General features: G+C 35.3%; 1 long non-coding RNA gene across 1 annotated transcript; it reads right to left on the reverse strand.

Annotated features, from left to right (window-relative positions):
* Positions 1 to 10,206: 10,206 nt before the first annotated feature.
* On the reverse strand, positions 10,207 to 12,393 carry LOC127844094 (uncharacterized). Its single transcript, XR_008032559.1, has 3 exons — positions 12,181 to 12,393; positions 11,513 to 11,623; positions 10,207 to 10,893 (listed from the first exon to the last, which is right to left on the reverse strand). It is a non-coding gene; the product is annotated as an uncharacterized LOC127844094 (long non-coding RNA).
* Positions 12,394 to 21,646: the final 9,253 nt, after the last annotated feature.

Genomic DNA, 21,646 nt, shown 5'->3' on the forward strand with positions numbered 1-21,646 from the left:
AGTTCAAACCATTACCACTACATACATTTTGACACCATTTTTTGAGAGCCATCAAAATGCTAAATTAATTGGTACCATAAAATACTGGGTACGACATGCACATAGATGATAGAGATTGAAGCCGTAGTTTGTTTCAATTAGCTTATTACCAATTGTTAAAAGAGCTGTACCTCATAAAATAAACTTTATGCATGTTTTTTTTTTTAAATTATAACCTACTTTGAGCGATTTTCCAAATCGGGAAAAAATAACTTTCAGCGTTTTATTCAAAGTCTTCTCCGTTAATAGAGACAAGCTGTTCTCTGAAATTAACTCGCACATAATAACCTCCGCATTGGAGGTTTTCAAGTCCTTCTCCAAGCTAGGTCCTTGCATCATAGTGGCAATGTCTTTATTTGAAGATTTGATCTTCCAATTAATGTAGCTCTGCGAGTCAATGTGTCGCTTGCAGTCATTTTTTCCTCCATGAGCGCACGAAAAATCAACGTTTCATGTTGAACAGTGAACATGTTTCCTTTTTAGGACGGCACGAGGCATGGCCAGGATTTTCTATAGTTTTCTTTGTACTTTCGAGAGTTTGTTTTAACAACTCTTTGGAGTGTCAATATCGGCGTCTGATTCTGTACCACGCCATTTGGAAGAACTCGCCATGTTTAAAATGCCAACATCCGGGTCACTAAAATTATGCATTGTCCCCGGGTGGCTTGAATTTTAACATTTCTTACTACGCAAGCGCCAAAATGATTATGATTGATGAAATACCGACAGTGACCGAAAATAAGCGAAAGTACGATTAAAAACCGAAATTTGACCATTTTGAGCGACGGATCCGTAGTTTTACAGTACAAATCCGTAGTGCATAGTTTAGCCACAGAATCCGTAGTAACTACGGCGAATCCGTAGAAGTAAACAGGTCTGCTGATGCTTGATGGATTTTTTTTTAAATGTAAGGATGGATTGACATCAGTAAAACTAAATGCCCCCGATGCTTATAGGCGGGTAATAAAAAACACACTGAGTAACCTACCAAATAAGTCACTAATCAACCTTATGTTAATTCAATACTCGGGCTTTGCCTAAATAAACGGGAGGTTGATTACCGATACCAAGACTGAATTTGAAATGCAAATTAGGATTCCTCACAAATTTCCACTTACCATAACCTGATATACTTGAAGATGACAGCTTGTCTTTTAGGGTTTCAGGAATCTTCTGATCTGTAGAGGAAAAAAAATTACTTTGATAAAACTCACTGGAACAAAAGTAAGTACATTTAGGGCCAATAACCCCATGGCCAATGCTGACAATTTTGACTTAAATGTAACTTGGGTACATCTTGTCATTCTGGTCATTTTTTGCTTCAGTCAGATTTTCACTATCTGCAACAGTTTTCAAAACGTTAGTCAATGTTTGCATTTGACCAATATGTTCTTTTTTAGCCCTGGCAACCATCTTGCTTGACCGACATGGACATCAGATATAATTTAGAAACTACATACCCTAAGGATAATTATGGCTAATTTGGTAATAATGGGTGCCACGCTCGGCTACGGGTGCAGTTTTGAATAAATGAAAGCTTGTCAGATTTTTTTTGGGAGGTCACAGTAACCTTGACCTTTGACCTAGTGACCCTAAAATGGGTGTGGCGTGTAGAACTCATGAAGGTGCATCTACATAATGAAGTTTCAAAGTTGTAGGTGGTAGCACTTTGATTTTAGAGCCAATGTTAAGGTTTAAGCACGACGCGGACGTCAGACGACACGACGAGCTGGCTATGACAATACCTTCGAAAACCCCAAGCTAAAAATTGGGCAGGGGGGGGATCTTAAATGCAGGGGGAGGGATTAGGCTGAGAATCAGGGAACTAATTTTGTCTGTTCTTAATTAAGTGAGCATTACAGTAATGGATATTAAAACAGGATTTGGAATGCAAATCTTGTTCCTCGCAAAGTTACACTTACCAAAATTTGAAATACTTGAAGATGACTGCTTGTTCTTTGGCTTTGGTGTCTCAGGGATCTTCTGATCTGTAGAATAAAAAAAAAGATAAATTCATGTATAACCAGAGGCTCAAATAAGCCTTTATCACTTAATTATACTTAAAAAGTTCCCTTGTGAAGATTTTTTAAACCATGAACAATCCAATCCACACAGCATTAAGTTTCTAACCAAGTTGCAAATTATTTCCTTCAGCAAGTACTGATATCAAATTGCTTTAAGGATATTTTTTGGAGACAAACGGACATCAGTAAGGTTTGGGCATACACAATGTTGAACTACCGGTACATAACTTATATGTTTCAGGATGAATTTTTAGCTCTGAAATGTCAAGAATGGTGAACTGTAGTATTCCACCTAAAAAAAATTCATGTGAACAATAATTCATACTACATTTAAAATTTATTTTGCTATTCAACATAGATTTACTCTTACCAGAATTTGCAGATGACACTTTTAGTTCGTCCTTTAGGTGTTTCAGGGATATCATTTTGATCTGCAAGAAAAATTATTGACCATATAAATTTGTGAATTTTCAGATTTGTTGATATGTACACTAATTACCTTGAATTACACATAAAATTGTTACTTTTAGATGAATTCACATCTGCATCACTGTACATGTATGTACCCCCACCTTTACAGTGTTCAATATAAACGTTATTGCCCACAGACTGCACAATCATTTAGAGATCTTGCATACAAAATTATTCTGCCCTGCAAGAGAAATTTTCAGAGGCACATGGTATTTTCACAGGCCTGGGCTGTCAGGCCCGTGTCTTACCATGAAGACTGCCTTTACAAGATTTTACGGCATTATCCCAAAAAATCATGACGGAATTAATGTATTTTGACTATTGAAATATGTTTTGATTTGTCTCTGGTAGGATAGTCCAAAAACTGGACATATTTTTTTTTTGAGTCTTAATACCATTTACAGTTAAATGTTCATCACTCAGACTCATCATCATACCTTTCAGTTGCTCATCTACATTCACAATCTTAGACACATCTTCTGTCTGGTCAGAAATATTTCTGTTCTCATCGACATTTAAAAATGTATCCAACACATCTTCTGTCAGTTTGGTTATATTTCTGTCCAACCATGCGGTCATCTCTGTTTTACCTGAATTATGAACAAAACACACAATATATAATAAGCATTGAATTGAATATCATCTAGTAATAACACTACCCACATTGTCAGTCACATAGACAGATCACATGAGAGAAGCTAAGGTACACAGATCATTTAGTCAATGTAGGGTCCAATACGTCCAATTTTATTTTTTTTAAATAGTTTTTTAAACTATAAATTTTATGCTTAGTTTACAAAGCATAAATACATACACTGTTCGAATATTACTGCTCATCATGACAATGCATTAAAATTAATGATCATATAAATGGATCACAGTTATACTTAGTTTAACCAATATTTACAATTGTAAACGGATAAGATATAGAATAACAAGTCTGGCTCTCATTTATCAATACATGAAACATGACTGTGTTTTCAGCAAAATTTCAAATTACTTTCCTGATAATTTGATCCTTGTCTGTTATAATAGCGCATTTCATAAACGCTTTATAAATCCTTTGTTTATTTATTGTAATCGCGAATTGCAATAAATCTGGATTATTTTATGTTTTTTTAGATCTTTTTAACATAGCAACAAGAGTTTCGCGACGCCATCTTGTTTGTTTAATGGTGAGGTTGATCGGCCGCGCGCTTGAACTAATACATTGGTTGCACCAGTTTAAATCGATTCACACTTCAAATTGATTAAAACAAGCGACAACAGTTAAACAATTCGTAAACAAAATTTGCAAGTTCGGAATTAAAATCGGTTAAGCGAAACTAATCAAAATACTCGTTCTTAAAGAACAAACCACAGGTGATTAGCATGTGGCTATGATAATAATTAGTGAAAAAATCATTTTGAATGATAAATAATCATATCATAACGAAAAATTAACTTTTCCGAAAACAAAATTTTTCAATACCAAATATAAATGTAACAAGGTATGCAGCTCAAAATCACCCCAAAACGGGGTGCATAGCTTTGAACAGCCATATCTTCATCAATTGTGGAGCGATTTTCACGATCTCGGTCTTATTCAACGCAGAAATGAATTTCCTTTCTGGAAATGTATATGTCTTGCAATATTTTTACAAATGCTGAGTCAACTTTTAAGAAATAACACGATACACAACTCGCATGACCCAGTTGACAGTGATCATGCAGTCTTTATGAATGAAATCTCCAGTTGTAAAGACACACCTCTGCATTGGACCAATGAAATCACTCGTTTGTTTAAAATGTCAGTTAGTTGAAATGCATGTAAACAAAGGTTTCAAACGGCGCTGGACAGTTAGTCTTGATGCATAATGTAACGACAAGAACGGTAATAATGTTTTTTCATACGTTTTATTGAATTATGTAGTGTTTTTCCCAGGAGGGCAAACGGGCATGGCGCATTACTTTCAAAAAGGGCATTTTAGCGCGCAGTTTAGGCAAAAAAGGGCAATAACGTTCCATGCATACCTGAATTACGGGGAAACATGTAATCGACCAGAAGCAGTTGTGGAAAAAATAACATATATACAAGCACATTTATTGGTAATAGATGTATTTAACTTACTATGATTTATATTAACATATTTACCATGCGATGTACATTTTTAAGTTCCATGCTGTTTCAATAAACTGTACAGCACGAAAAACATAATAAAGCAATATATACATATTAATCTGATTATACACAGATCCACTAACATATAAATCAAACCATGTTTGTCTTATCCCATTTTCTAACAATAATCTTGACAGGTGTTTAAAATAACATTGCGAGTAAATTGATCGCTAACAATATGCAAACACTTGTTTCCGTGGCATACATCCACCGAGTAGATTACAAATAAATTAATAATGTTGTTGCTATCTAAAACATTTTTATGCATCGTTGATTATAACAGACATTTCATCAATTCCTTCTTAATGTAAAATCTCCATCGTAAATTTGATCGTTTACGACGTTATTTGCCATTTTTGCCGAGTCACAATTTAATTCTGTATAGTCCGCCATGTTGATAAAATGTCAAATGATGTAAGCGACAAGTGTGCATAGCAACGTTAAATCGTATACGCGATTCGCATTTTGTTAAATTAGTATACGTCTCAGTAACTATTTTATTAATTAGATCTAAAAATCTTAAAGACAAAAACAATAAAGATTAAATTTGTTTGTGATTTTAAATGTAATTATGCGTAAAAATATATGTTTGTATATAACTGAATAATGCATGCACTGCACAATTGCCACAAGAATAACATCAAGTTTTTCATCAAAAGTCTCCGAAGTAATGATTTTATCGTGGAGGAGTACACATTACCGACCGAAAAGTGCGCTTGGTATAACATAGCCTCCGGCATTATCTATAAATCGAGCACTGTTATAGATTAAATCTACTCGATTAATGTAGTCGATAAGACGTTGACGTCTCTCGAGTAAATCAAGCACAGTCGGAGCATCACAGACAATCAAGGAAGCTGATTTTGCGGACCAAGTTAGATCGTAAGGCAATAAGATGTTATCAATAAGGGCCCGTGGCGAAATTTGCCTTTGAAAAGAAGGGCGCGTGGCGAAATTTGCCTTTGAAAAGGGCAGAGTGGCGATCCGGGAGGGCGGCGTGGCTTTTCGCCACGCTAAAATGGCCTGGGAAAAACACTAATTATGGTATCGAGGTACATGAACTTTGTAGGGAAGATGCCCTTTACTTCATGAAGATTTCAGTCTTAAAGACTGCATGATCATTGTCAACTGGGTCATGCGAGTTGTGTATCGTGTTATTTCTTAAAAGTTGACCCAGCATTTGTAAAAATATTGCAAGACATATACATTTCCAGAAAGGAAATTCATTTCTGCGTTGAATAAGACCGAGATCGTGAAAATCGCTGCACAATTGATGAAGATATGCAGTGATTTAAAAAAAAAAAATTGTTATAGCCTGTGGCCTTTGGATTAGGAAAATTAGCACGATAAACCATGAAATTGGGAAAAATAGCGCGATAAACCATGAAATTCGGAAACATTATAAATATGATTATAAGAACAGAATAAAAATTGCTAAGTTCATGTTTGACAGCATTTTTATACGCCCGTCTATGACGGGACGTATTATGGTATACCCCGCGTCCGTCTGTCCGTCCGTCCGTCCGTCTGTTAATGTCGTACGCTACGTCAAATATCCTTTGACAGATTTTCTTCAAATTTTAACACAATCTTAATATTGATAAACCCTGATCCCCTTTCGTTTTTGACGGAATTCTGAATTGTCGTTCCAGAGTTATGGGACTTTGTTCGTCAAAATTTCGTGATTTCATTGAATGTCCTACTGTAGCTCAAATATCCTTCGATGGATTTTTTTCAAATTTCAACACAATCTTAATATTGATAAACCCTGATCCCCTTTCGTTTTTGACGGAATTCTGAATTGTCGTTCCAGAGTTATGGGACTTTGTTCGTCAAAATTTCGTGATTTCATTGAATGTCCTACTGTAGCTCAAATATCCTTCGATGGATTTTTTTCAAATTTCAACACAATCTTAATATTGATAAACCCTGATCCCCTTTCGTTTTTGACGGAATTCTGAATTGTCGTTCCAGAGTTATGGGACTTTGTTCGTCAAAATTTCGTGATTTCATTGAATGTCCTACTGTAGCTCAAATATCCTTCGATGGATTTTTTTCAAATTTCAACACAATCTTAATATTGATAAACCCTGATCCCCTTTCGTTTTTGACGGAATTCTGAATTGTCGTTCCAGAGTTATGGGACTTTGTTCGTCAAAATTTCGTTATTTCATTGAATGTCCTACCGTAGCTCAAATATCCTTCGATGGATTTTTTTCAAATTTCAACACAATCTTAATATTGATAAACCCTGATCCCCTTTCGTTTTTGACGGAATTCTGAATTGTTGTTCCACAGTTATGGGACTTTGTTGAATGTCAAGGAGACGGCGCTCCATGCTCATGTACTTATAAAATAAACCATGTATTCAAATACAAATAAACTGAAGTAAAAAAATGATTCAAAGGGTTATTTATTACCTTACTACTTCATTGGCAAACGACGGGCGTATCATGCGCTCATGGCGCAGCTCTTTTTATTATATTATAAAGTGTTGCTTTCATGTCTTCTTACAACATTTAGTTAATATCCTTCCACATGCATATTAAACTTGCAATAATCTATAGATTCTTCAATATACATGTACCATTATGATTTAATTATAATCTCTTTAAGCGCATGAATTTAATTCAGGATGTTTTTTAAAGTAAAATATCATTATGGTATGGTGAAAGCATTAACAAATATTAACAAACACGCTTTAGTGTTCTTGCTGTGTTAATGTTGTATTAAATGGAGCTAAAATAATACATTTCATTTGTTTACCTTTAAATATCTTGCACAATTAACATCCTCAGTTCAATGCTATTTCACCAAACTATACAGCGTGACAAACATAATAAAGCAGAATATGCATATGAATCTGATTATACACAGATCCACTAATATATAAATCAAAGCATGTTTGTCACTTTCCATTTTCGAACGGTTCTCATCTTAAATGCTTTAACTTTGTGAACTACAATTTCCCAACACAGATTTCCGTGACGAACATTCACCGTGAACATTTCTAATAAATATTTGTTGTTGTTCATCTCAAACGTAGTATTTTGCGTTAATTGACACACACATTAAATTATCTCCTAATAACCATGTGATATCCGCTGTTAATTTTAGTGTTATTTATCATTTTCGCTGCTCATCGCTAACTTCTCGTCTGCTTGCCGCCATCTTGGACGTGTGTAAAAACAGGCGTTAACAATCGAAATACATCGACTATCGTCGGTATCCTCCGCAATATAGAGAGAGATGTGTGGATAGCAACGTAAAATCGTATTCGGGTACATTCGGGAACATTCGTATGTCGTTGTCATTCGGCGAGCACTCGTTCTACGAAATTAACGCTAAATGACATTGTAATCTTATTGGCTTTATTGGGAAAATTTGGTCATTTTTGGGGAAATTTTGGTCAGATTTTTGGGAAAAAAAGTCATTTTTTGCAGTGGGGAAGCAGCCGAATATCGGCAGTAATTTTGGGCAAAAAAATCACTGATATGGCTGTTCAAAGCTATGCACCCTGTTTTGGGGTGATTTTGAGTTGCATACCTTGTTATATATATATTTGATAGTGAAATTTTTTTTTCATAAAAGTTAATGTTTTGTTAAAATATGATTATTTATCATTCAAAATGATGTTTCCACTAATTAATATCATAGCCACACGCTAACCACCTTTGGAACAAACCAGGTTATTTTCGTTAAATTACAAAATCACTTCGGTAACTATCGTAAACCAATGAGAAAACGTTTTGGCTCCAGCCGATTGGTCTTACACGTGACGTCATTTACAGGGTTAGCACTTATTTGTAAAGAGTTAGACACTCGCTGATACACAATGACAAGAGTTAGGAGCATTGTTGCAAAGAATGTCGCAAAGTCGTTTGCATTGAACATCTGAGTCCAAAAATGATAAGAGTTAGAAAAAATTGCTTTCATAGTGTTTCACGGTGCAAGCAGTCAATAAACCTTAATTTATTCACAAGAAAAGTGACAAGAGTTAGAAAGAAACACGTGCTTTAACTGTGTTTTAGGTCACGAGCGGTCAATATACTTTATATATTTACATGCAAAATGACAAGAGTTAGAAAAAAATTCTTTAATAGTGTTTCACGAGGCCAGCAGTCAATTTACTTCATTTTTTCAAATGCAAAATTACAAGAGCTAGAAAAACACAAACTTTAATTGTGTTTCACGAGGCCAGCAGTAAATAGAAGTCATTTATTCGAATGGAAAAATGCCAAGAGTTAGAAGAAACATATTGTTTAATTGTGTTTCACGAGGCCAGCAGTCAATTTACTCAATTTATTCAAATGCAAAATGACAAGAGCTAGAAAAACACATGCTTTAATTGTGTATCACGAGGCCAGCAGTAAATATACATCATTTATTCACATGCAAAATGACAAGAGCTAGAAAAAACATCGTTTAGTTGTGTTTCACGAGGCCAGCAGTCAATTTACTTCATTTATTCAAATGCAAAATTACAAAAGCTAGAAAAACACATATAATTTGTATCATGAGGCCAGCAGTAAATATACTTCATTTATTCACCTGCACAATGACAAAAGATATTAAAAGCAATTCTTTAATTGTGTTTCATGGTGCCAGCAGTCAATAAAACTTAATTTATTCATATGCAAAATAACAAGAGTTTAGAAGAAACTTATCGTTTAATTGTGTTTTATGTCGCGAGCAGTAAATATACTTCATTTATTTACATGCAAAATGACAAGAGCTAGAAAAAGCACATGCCGGTACGCGGTGACCCCAGCTTTATTTGATTATGTTTGCATGTTGTTATGTATTGTGTAATGCTGTTTTTTGTATCGTGCAGTGCGGTTTTGGCCATTGATCACTTGCAATAAATAAAGGACCACATGCTAGTGTATAACGAGAGAGCAATATTGCAATAGTTTCAATGATATACAATATAATTGAAGGTCGCAGTGCCCGGGTGTACTTTGTCCAGGGTTTTCCATGGAAATCCATGGAAAATATGAGGCTGGAGTATTCGGACTAAGTTTCCAGCCTTTTCCAGCGTCAATATTTATAAAAAAGGGTGGAAAATTGTCCATGGTATGTGAAAATAGCCTTGAATAGTTTCCATGGTTTTCCAGGCTCCCTGGTATAATTACCATGGAACAATTTCCAGGGTTTTCCAGCCAGCATGGAATAAATACCGTCCGAATACTCCATGTAATCTGGAAAACCATGGAAAACCATGGATTTTTTTCCAGGGTTTTCCAGATTACATGGAGTATTCGGACGGTATTTTTTCCATGTTGGCTGGAAAACCCTGGAAAATGTTCCAGGGTTTTTCTTTGTTTAATATTCCATGGATGCCTGGTATAACATGGAAAATTGTCCAGCGTTTACCATGGTCACTGAATAGAAAAAGAAATTTCTGGTCTAAAAACAATATTCATGTATTAAATGAATACAATACTTACAGCTTAAATAAATCATAATTTAAGGTTAGATTAAAACAAAACAAAAAATCAACATAATGCCTTAGTTTCTTCGATGTATTATTTTGTTCACAATTCATCAAAATATAACATCAGATTACAAATTGTGTTACATTTATTTAACAAATTATTCAGATCAAACAAGTGTTGTTTAATACATGCTTACAAAGCCTCTAGGTCCATTATCATAAATCAGGCCCTTACATAACAGAACAGGCGCTACTTTAAAAGTTAAAAAGTATAATGCAACCTTAACAACATGTATTCAAAGTAACAAAATACAAGCAAGTCAAGTAATATACAGTAACAATTCACGAACCCTGTACAAACGATATACAAGAAACAAAATGAAAAATTAAAGTTATTTTAGCTACTTCATGTTTGTCACAATATATGTAGCTGCCCATGAGCACAAGGATACTATTTTTCTCAGCTACTTTCACTTTAATGCAATTTAGGTGCTAAATTTCATTAAAATACTTTTATATAATTTTATTGTTCAAAGAAATTCAGAACATAATGCATGTACATGTATTACTTTCCAAGTGACAGTTTAAAATATAATTGCAAGTCTAAAACTTGTGAAGGCAGCTTAGTAAATTATAAGTACCCAGGTGGGATAAAATTACAGTTTTTAAAAACTTTTTTGTTTATTAGCTAGGCTTCAGTAGGTCGTGGATCTTTTATAGAACTTGTACTGCTGTTATACTGTAAGGCTCCTGCATGATCTCTGAAAGAAAAACAAAGCAAACAATATTACAAGAAAGTCATAAGTTTTTTACATTTATCTGTAAAAGTAAATGTGCAGCAATCATATGATTGAATATCTATACTTCAATGCTCATTCATATTTTAATCTACTTTAGATATTTCATATCACTGCTCAATTTGGTACATCTGGCTTTTTTGTATTTGAGCGAACATTTACGATTCTTAGTAGTTAGCAATTATTTCTTTTCCATTTACTGAAATTTATTCTCTTAAAGTTTGCAAGCGGGCTTTAATCTACTTGCAAACAGGCAACCAAACAGGAAAACTGAGACTTTCAAGTGAATAAATTGGTGATTTAACTTATATTTTTATATGACTCTCTTTTATTTTGAAATTTATATTGTTGTTTTCTTAAATGCCCCAAAACGGGGCACACTAACATGTATCTGGAAACTCAAACATATATAGGAATTTTATATTCAGATATTGCTATATGAAAGTTATGCTAATTTGCTAATTCATATAAAAATAACCTGTAATTGAAACTAGACCAAAATATTGGATACCAAAAAGACAAAATACTTTCAGGTGGTTAACACTTAATTACTTATATGAGCCCGGGGCATAACAATATTTACCATGAATTTGTGGCCATGTTAGTCCTCTTGGTAAATGCGCCAAAAGAGCCGCTTTGCTGTCTTGGGTTATTTCCCTGCCAAACTCTGCAGTATCTTCCATCAACTGGTCAGCTACAGTTAAAGCACATAATGAAAATGTATATAGAAAATAATTCAAGTATTGTTTTAAATATTTAGTAAAATGGTCTTTAAATAATAACTTACAATGAAGTTAATACATCACAAAGCATAGCATAACAAAATTTGTAGGTATGATTAGTACAAATTTATTATTGCTATAATTAGAATGATGTGTAATTCTATTGGTATGAAAATGCACAGTGAAACCTAAAAAACAATGCTATTGGTTTAATTAATTTATTTATAAACATTAACAGCATTAATGAGCATTGAGTTCTCATCATGCACAGCACATAACTCCCTTAGCCTCAGTTCCCTAGCCATGCATTATAAACTTCCGATACTACATTCAAACTTATTAATATCTCCACATAGGACTTCCTTTATCAAGCTGCAAACTGCACTTAGTGAAAATGTGTGTGACAGCTGCTTTTAAACTTCTATATTTGCCATACTTTTACCTAAAATGTCACATAAAAAAGGTCTACAATGATGACATAAGAAGAATAAATTTAAAGGAATATTTAGAAATAATGAAAAGCACAAACCTTCAGTTGTTGTTCTATTCCTAGACAGACTTCTGAAACACTTGTATGCATCACTTTTTAACAACATTTCATGTCACTTTCCAAATGATATCCATACATTATAATTTTAAGAAATTCTTGTTAATGGAAAAACTCATTAACTCTACTGTTTGTGAACATTACATTAACTTCATTTTAACAACAAGTTTAACCTGCATATTTTCTGCAATACGCCAGAATTTCAATCTTACAGGTAAACTTTCTGTATTTCAACTCAGCCAATCAGAAAAGGCTGTGATATTTTATAACCAATAGATTAGCAGCAGACATATCTGACTCACACACAGGTTTATCAGATAGTTTGTTAATTGCAAACCTGGACTGTAGTTCAATATTGAGTGTGTATACACCTTGAACAGGGTTAAAGAATTTAAACTTGTAGACATTGCTTTGAAAGTTACTACTATTACTTCTACTACTAGTACTACTACTACTACTACTACTACTTCTGCAAAACTACTACTACTATTACAACAGCCACAACAACAACAACAACTACTACTACTACTACTACTACTACTACTACTACTACTACTACTACTACTACTACTACTTCTACTTATACTACTACTACTACTACTTCTACTACTACTACTATTACTACTACTGCTGCTACTACTGCTACTACTACTACTACTGCTTCAACTACTACTACTGCTTCAACTACTACTACTACTACTGCTGCTGCTACTGCTGTGGCTGCTACTACTCCTGCTGCTGCTGCTGCTACTACTACTACTGCTACTGCTGCTGCTGCTGCTACTACTACTACAACTCCTGCTGCAGCGACTACTACTACTACTACTGCTGCTGCTGTTACTACTACTACTACTACTACTACCACTACTACTACTACTACTACTACTACTAGTAGTACTTCAACTACTATTGCTACTACTACTGCTACTACTACTGCTACTGATGCTGCTACTGCTACTACTGCTGCTGCTGCTACTTCTACTACTACTACTTCTACTACTACTACTGCTGCTGCTGCTAATGCTACTTCCTTAACTACTACTACTACTGCTGCTACTAGTATTGTTTTTATTATTTATACTACTATTGCTACCGTTACTGCTACTATTCCTGTAAATGCTAAAACAACAACACAATAATAACTGCTACTACTGATACTGTCACTTAAATTTGCACCAATAGTATAATTATCAGTAGTTTAACTGCTTATACAACTTATACAACAACCACTTTTACTTCTACTCCTACAACATATTCTACTGCCAGCCTACTTCTACCACTACTACTACTACTATAACTACTACTATTTCTGCCCAAACTATGCACATTGTTTTATGTTTTATTGATATGTTGTGTAAATTGTTGAACTCTGATTTACTTTGAATAAAATGTGTTGCATTTTTATAAGTTATTTTCTCCTCTTATAAAGTCTAAGTTTTTTCCAGGGTCAGCTGAAAATGTTAGAGTCTTTTCCATGCTTAAAAAATTCTATGTTCCACTTTCCATGCTATCTGGAAATATTTTCCATGGTTATCCAGCCTAAATCCAGCGTTTTCCATTCCTTTTCCATGCTTTTCCATCCAAAGCTGGAAAATGCTTGGAAAAAAGTCCACGTTTCATGGACATTTCTAGAACAAAACCCTGGAAAACCCTGGAAACTGTTTCAAATTCCAGGGATTTCCATGGAATTCCATGTTATACCATGGATTTCCAGCCTAAGTTCCATGATTACCCTGGACAATGTACACCCGGATGGTGTAATGGATTTGTTGTCCGCCTAGCGATTGGGAGTTCGTGGGTTCGATCCCTACTCGGGGAGCGTTCTCATTATCTCCTCGATAGATACCAAGTTCTGGTTCTTCTCAGGAAACGGACTCAAGAGTGTCTCGATAAGCCTTAGGATTTTGATGTAATCGAGCAAAAATAAATAGGCTTAAACTAGTTCAAACATTAACTTAATGTATGTTTCGGTTGTCCTAAAGGTGATGACGTAATGCATTGTCGGTCATATTATGTACCGTAGTGATGTTACACATACTGATACATGTAGTGGAATGTTGCAAAAATTTAATATGAAATTGTTCAAAATGCTCTTTCTTAAGTTAACGTAAACAAATTGCTTAATGTATTATTATTTATTCGGTTACAAATCATCCGATCATTATGATTTACAACATTGCAATAAGTGAGCAAATACGTTTTTAAAGTTTAAAAGACATACTCATAAATACATACTCAAGACACAACAGTGATTCACTATAGCAAAAATATATGCATAATTTATTTATAGAGCTTGAATTATACAAAAACAATACATAATACAAAAGGCTGTCACATACAAGTAATGCTCGAGGAGTGGGCTTTGTCACAGATATTGGCTATACAAGTTCAAAGTGGTTGGAATATGAAACATGTGTAAGGACTTTTTATCATCAAAATACAATAAAGCTACCTTTGCAATTCAGTAGAAACGAAAGTTTGTATGAATATTGCACAACACTTCATAGAGAAATAACTCAGGAAAAAAATCTTTGAACTTTGAAATTTGCTTACATGTACATGTATTTCTTGATACTTAAATTCCAATTCGGTATTAGCAACTTTATTTTTGTTTTAGTTCGCACATATTTTTAAACACTGCATACCCACCTATTTTAATTGCAAATTTACTCAATTATACAGCTTATATGTAGCTCTGTTAACAGTATATTTATACATGTATTTATACTTGTATTTAACTCGCGTTCATACAGTATCCTTGTATGTTTGATATATGTGGCATAAAAAATCATCAATCTGTGAACACACTCCTTTAAATGTCATTAACAAATTTCAGACCCTCACTGCAACAACTAACTAACTCTACTACAATTTTCTAAAAATAATCATGCACAGTTCTTAAATTAATTTGAAATTAACACAAGAAAAGGCCAATAACCATACAAAACACCATCAACAAACAGTAATAGAAAATACATATGCAGGACTGCGGGAGAAACAAACACAGTTTCAGATTTATATTGTATTATATTGCCATGAAGAGGTAACACCTTCACACAGGCATCTTCTCCTTAATGCTGGTTCCTGTACAAAAAAAGCAAAAATACTATGATAACTACACAGAATGTTTACACATTTAATGTTTTAGAACATTTTTATTGTAAAAGAATATACAACATTCAATGCTATATCTTAAATAACAAAGAGGTTTCATATATAGGAGAAATTCAATAAATTGTATATTTAAAAAACAAATATAATAAAGAGATGTAATTTGATTCATATGCCAATTTTTATGCCCCCCTTCAAAGAAGAGGGGGTATATTGCTTTGCTCATGTCGGTATGTCGGTCTGTCTGTCGGTATGTCAGTCGGTCCGTCCACCAGGTGGTTGTCAGATGATAACTCAAGAACGCTTGGGCCTAGGATCATGAAACTTCATAGGTTCATTGATCATGACTCGCAGATGACCCCTATTGATTTTGAGGTCACTAGGTCAAAGGTCAAGGTCACAGGTGAAGGTCACAGTTACTGGAAATAGGCATTTTAAGGATTTAGCATGGTTCAAACAAGGGAAACAACTACCGTTTATGCATGTTCTTTTTGTTACAGCATTTGCCTCCCTTGTAGTATATTTAAATTTTACCAAATGTAAGGCTAACTGCATTTTTGTAATGCATTGTATCAATAAACACCCCTTCGAAGAAGAGGGGGTATATTGCTTTGCTCATGTCGGTCTGTCTGTCGGTATGTCGGTCGGTCCATCCACCAGGTGGTTGTCAGATGATAACTCAAGAACGCTTGGGCCTAGGATCATGAAACTTCATAGGTACATTGATCATGACTCGCAGATGACCCCTATTGATTTTGAGGTCACTAGGTCAAAGGTCAAGGTCACAGGTGAAGGTCACAGTTACTGGAAATAGGCATTTTAAGGATTTAGCATGGTTCAAACAAGGGAAACAACTACCGTTTATGCATGTTCTTTTTGTTACAGCATTTGCCTCCCTTGTAATATATTTATGCCCCCCTTCGAAGAAGAGGGGGGATATTGCTTTGCTCATGTCTGTCGGTCTGTCCACCAGGTGGTTTCTGGATGATAACTCAAGAATGTTTTTGATTTTGAGGTCACTAGGTCAAAGGTCAAGGTCACGGTGACCCGAAATAGTAAAATGGTTTTTGGATGATAACTCAAGAACGCATACGCAGCCAACAGGGCGAACTCTGAACAATATAACTGAAGCAACTGGTCTGTTATCCTAAATCTATAATTGTCAAGCCCATTGAAACATCGTCCTTTGAGTAAAATAAAGTGGATCAGTAAAAATATTATCAGAATATGAGATTTTTTGTATATTTTGTATAATAAATATTGTGTTAATGTTTAATTTTGTTGATTGATATAAATATAAGCAGGACAGGGGAGGTAATACACTATTATATCTTTCTTATATACAGGGGAAACAAATGCAATAAGTTTAAATTTCATGTTTAATAAATAGAGGATATTTGTCCATGTCAGTGTGAGATCATTTGTAATTTTATATGATCACATTATACCCCCCTCTCACTCCCCCCTACCCCCCCACCCCCCACCCCCACCCCCACCCCCCATTTTTTTTAAACATCTAATAAATTACCACACCCCACATTATACCCCCCTCTCACCCCCACCCCCTAACCCCCACCCCCCCTACTCCCCCATCCCCCCTCCCAAATTATTTTTTTACATCTTATAAATTACAACACCCCACATTATACCCCCCTGTCACCCCCCATCCCCCCTACCCCCCACCCCCCAATTTTTTTTTGAACATCTAATAACTTACCACACCTCACATTATACCCCCCTCTCACCCCCACCCCCCCCCAAAAAAAAAATAATAATTTTTTTATAACATCTAATAAATTACCACACCCCACATTAGACCCCCCTCCCACCCCCTACACCCCCACCCCCCCCCCCAATTTTTTTTTTAAAACATCTTATAAATTACCACACCCCACATTATAACCCCCCTCTCACCCCCACCCCCCCCTCCACCCCCACACACCCCACCCCCACCCCAATTTTTTTTAAACATCTAATAAATTACCACACACCACATTATACCCCCCTCTCACTCCCCCCACCCCCCTCAAAAAATATATTTTTTTAAACATCTTATAAATTACCAAACCCCACATTATACCCCCCCCCCAACCCCCCCCCCAAAATTTTTTTTTTAATTTTTTTAAACATCTAAAAAATTACCACACGCCACATAATACCCCCCCTCACAACCCCCCCCCCCCGCCCCCCCCCCCCAATTTTTTTTTTAAACATCTTATTAATTACCACACCCCACATTATACCCCCCTCTTACTCCCTCCTTGATCATGACAGGCAGATGACCCCTATTGATTTTCAGGTCACTAGGTCAAAGGTCAAAGGTCACAGTGACTTGAAATAGTACAATGGTTTCCGGATGATAACTTACATTAGGTCAAAGGTCAAGGTCACAGTGACAAAAAACGTATTCACACAATAGCTGCCACTACAACTGACAGCCCATATGGGGGGCATGCATGTTTTACAAACAGCCCTTGTATTGACAATATTTTGGCCAAGCCAAAATCTGGGTCATGTGGGTTCAAAAGCTAGGTCACTATGTCAAATCTTTAAAAAACCTTGTTACCACTGAAGAGCTCAAGAAGACTCAATCCAGCGTTTTTCCTCTATATATAGCTGGTACCGTAAAACGGCACCATTCCCAATGAGACCATTTTTCCCAATTTCAAAATAAAAATTACCCAATTCACAAAAAAATCCCAATTCACAGAAAAAAAGCAGCAACAAGTTGCATATGCACATGTTAATCCCTTTTGTCAAAACATCACATTGTACACATTAGATCACCGTTAGTATACGTGCTAAGTGTGTTTTCACAATAACCATTGCCAACATTAAATCCAGTTTTGTGAGAGTGTTTACTCGGTCCTGTCTACAATATACTAACTGATTTCATAATGAATCATCTAAAAACCGTAATGATAGGGATAAAACATGTTTGCTTTGAACTTAATTTTGAGGAAATGTCTATTCAAAATCATTCGCGATATAATTTAGTTTAAATAAAAGAGAACAGTTTTAACCGAAATACAAATATTTCAATTGTCTCTAAGCTACCGGGTTTATATAAAAAATCAATCCACCCATGCTTTCTATGCGTGAATGTGACATTTTACAAAAGGCATATTTTTCGCGCCCTTTTTATCAGAACAAAGAATGAACAGTATACACGAAATATACATGACTTGTTCACTGTTTATTTGAAACTAGAATTTGATAACATGGCGTTAACATTAAAATTAAAAAGCGTGTTTCGGATTACCAATTGTATTATGGTTATAAGAGAATGCAACAAAACATTTACAATTTAAGGTAATTGAATAAATAATAATAAATTAAACGGCTTTACTTGTCGAAATAAATGTTTTGACAATATTAAGCATTAACTGCACAATTTCCACAAGGATTACATCAAAGCCATATCAGTCTTTTGAGTAACTGGCCACGATTTTTTCACAGAGGAGTGATTAGTGTGATAGGTACAGCAATGCCACAAATCCACTGAAACTATCCATTGCTAGTGACACTGGTTTATCCACGCATAACTGATTCACAATCGTTCATATCTTCAGTGCCATAGAGCCATACTCTTATACTACTCGTTCAGTAGTATGTAACCAATTTCGGTGTAAAATGAACACAGCAAATCATATTACCGCAGATTATCAAGAGATTGTGCATTTTTAGAATTTTTACTTATAACTGGGGATTATGTATCAAATATTGAGTCCAGTGCAAAGTTGTCAGATGTTGTTTATAAATCAAAGTTTCATCGACCGTCAAGTCTACTGACACAAACCAGGTTATCCTACGGAACATGAGGCTCAAGAGCCCCGATTTAACTTCAGTAAAAAGAGTGTTTGGTTTAACAAACTCGTTATTTAGTGTTGGTAGAAACATGATTTTGCAGGAAATCAATTACCACATTGATATTAACATGCAACTTATTATGTGTACATGTTTTCTAAAGTCTTCAGCATAATTAATACATTTCCCAATTTGGATGAAAATGCTGCGTACTTTCCCAATGAGCCCAGTACCTACACCATTCCCAAAGTAGTGAGGACAAATGCTGCAATCTTGATGATGCTCGGTCAGAATATTTATCTTAAATATTTCTAGATTGGGGTTGAATCTAGATAAACTGTAAAAAAAACAAGGTCACCATATCAACTCTTGGAAAAACCTTTTAACCACTCTGAAGGGATCATTTTTGACTTAGTCTTGATGAAACATAGTCAGAATGTTTATCGTGACAATATCTTGAACTATTTGAAATCTGGGTCACATGTGTACTTAAGCAAAGTCATCAGGTTAAACACCTTGTTACCACCAGAGGCCGCATTTATGACTTGATCTTGATGAAAGTTAGTCAGAATGCTTTTTCACTATATCTAAGTGAAGTTTAAATGTGTGTCATTTAAGTCCATAAACTAGGTCACCAGCTCAAAACCTTATTATCTCATCATAACGGTTTGGCTTGGTGAAATGTTCAAACAAAGCAAGCTTTCGTCGTTTTATGTTTGCCAGTAGGGGATCTTGTGGGCCAACAAGTATCTCAGGCATTTTCGGCACATACTTGTTGGTCCTGTGCTCCTTGTAGGAGATGCGGAGCAGTCTTCGGAGTCATTTGTGTTCAAATGTCTGTATCCAGCGTTCTGTGTTAGACTGTTAGTGTGAAAATTCATGCTGCTGTACAGTTGTTTGGAGACTACGAGGGACTTGTAGAGCCTGTACTTGGTGGGGAAGCTGATAGAACTGCTTGTACAAAACCTGCTCAGTCTGGCCATTGCTGTGTCAATGGTTATTTAAACCTGAGCTGTAATGGTACAGGGTTGCTCGCAAGTAGTTGAAGCTGGACATTTCTTCCAGCTTGTCGCCATGCACTAAGTCATGGTCACTGCCAATGTCTGCGCATGGAAATGTTGTCGTGTTCGACTTGTTGATGCTGGACTTAAACCGTTGCGTCACCAGTATGAAATTGCTCTGGTTGTGTTCTGGCCCATTTGGAGCATGCCATGTTGCTGTTCTAGGCAGTCTGTGTGGGTGCAGCGTGTTGGCCAGTGTTAGTACAGGTTAGTGTAGGTGGCTTCTGGCGAACTCAAGAAATATTAACTCTCTGTCCTTGGTCTCAACTTATTTAAATCTACCAACTGTCCCTGACCAGTCTTGGTATGCGTTTGGTCCAACCTTGGCGTTCCAGTCCCCTTTGACAATTTAGATGCTTTTGTTGGGGACCTTGACTATGATGTTTTCTAATTCTTCATAGAGCTATTCATTCTTTTCATTTATGAGTCAAGAGTCAATCTTGATGAAACTTGGTCACACTGTTAATCTGGACAATATCTGTTCCAAGTTTAAGTTTGGGTCACATGTAAACTAGGTAATGAGGTTAAATCTTTAACAAATTTGTAACCACTGTGGAGGCCACATTTATGACGAAGTCTTGCTGAAACTTGGTTAGACTCTTTATCTTGACAATATTAAGGTCATATTTGAATCTGGGTTGAGTGTTGTCAAAATCTAGATCACCTGGTGCTGTCATTAACGACTGGTGTTTGTGGCCCTTTTCTTTATTATTATGAAATTAAAAAACTTTGTTTTTAAAAACATAGTTTTTTTTAGCTTTTGTGGATGTGTTTTAAAAAATGAGGTTAAGATTTTAAAAAAAGGAGTTAGCAGACTGGCCTTTTGCAACAAGTTTTATTTACAGGTATTCTCTGCCTTTCATTCGAACATAAGCACAGACACAATGCATTATCTGATAAAACTTCAAACTTTGATACTCACATGACATACATGTGTACAGATTTTAAACATTTGAAAATTACTATCGTAGCTTATCAGTTTAACCTCGACAACAAGTTTTAAATGGAGAAGTATATTAAGCAATTCAGAAAGCATTGACTAAATAATAAATGATGGAGATACAAGTTTAGAAAATAACTTTTACCTACGTGTATGCGACTCCTTGATTTACATGGTGTCGTTGTGCCTTAACTTCAATTCTGCATATTACAAGACTGCAGTTTTTGTGAGGCAAAAAGGACATTGTGCAGTGTTTAAGTTGTATAAAGTGCGTTAGTCTAGACATTTTGCTTAGCAAATCTGTCAACAAAAGAAGATGGCAGCCGCATCAGTGTCTTTACAGAAAAACATTTCGGAAACAAGTTCAGCTTATCTTTGCTCAACATGTAAGAATAAAAACACTTGTGCAGAGGCTTATTGTAAAAACTGTAACTCATGCTTTTGTGGAAAATGTGTCAAACTACACAATCAGCTGTTTCAAGACCATGCCACTTATGGGCCTAAGGAAAAGGAAAAATGGCCAGTTGCC

The sequence above is a fragment of the Dreissena polymorpha genome, chromosome 9, assembly GCF_020536995.1.
Source record: "Dreissena polymorpha isolate Duluth1 chromosome 9, UMN_Dpol_1.0, whole genome shotgun sequence".
In the NCBI taxonomy this organism is placed as follows: domain Eukaryota; kingdom Metazoa; phylum Mollusca; class Bivalvia; order Myida; family Dreissenidae; genus Dreissena; species Dreissena polymorpha.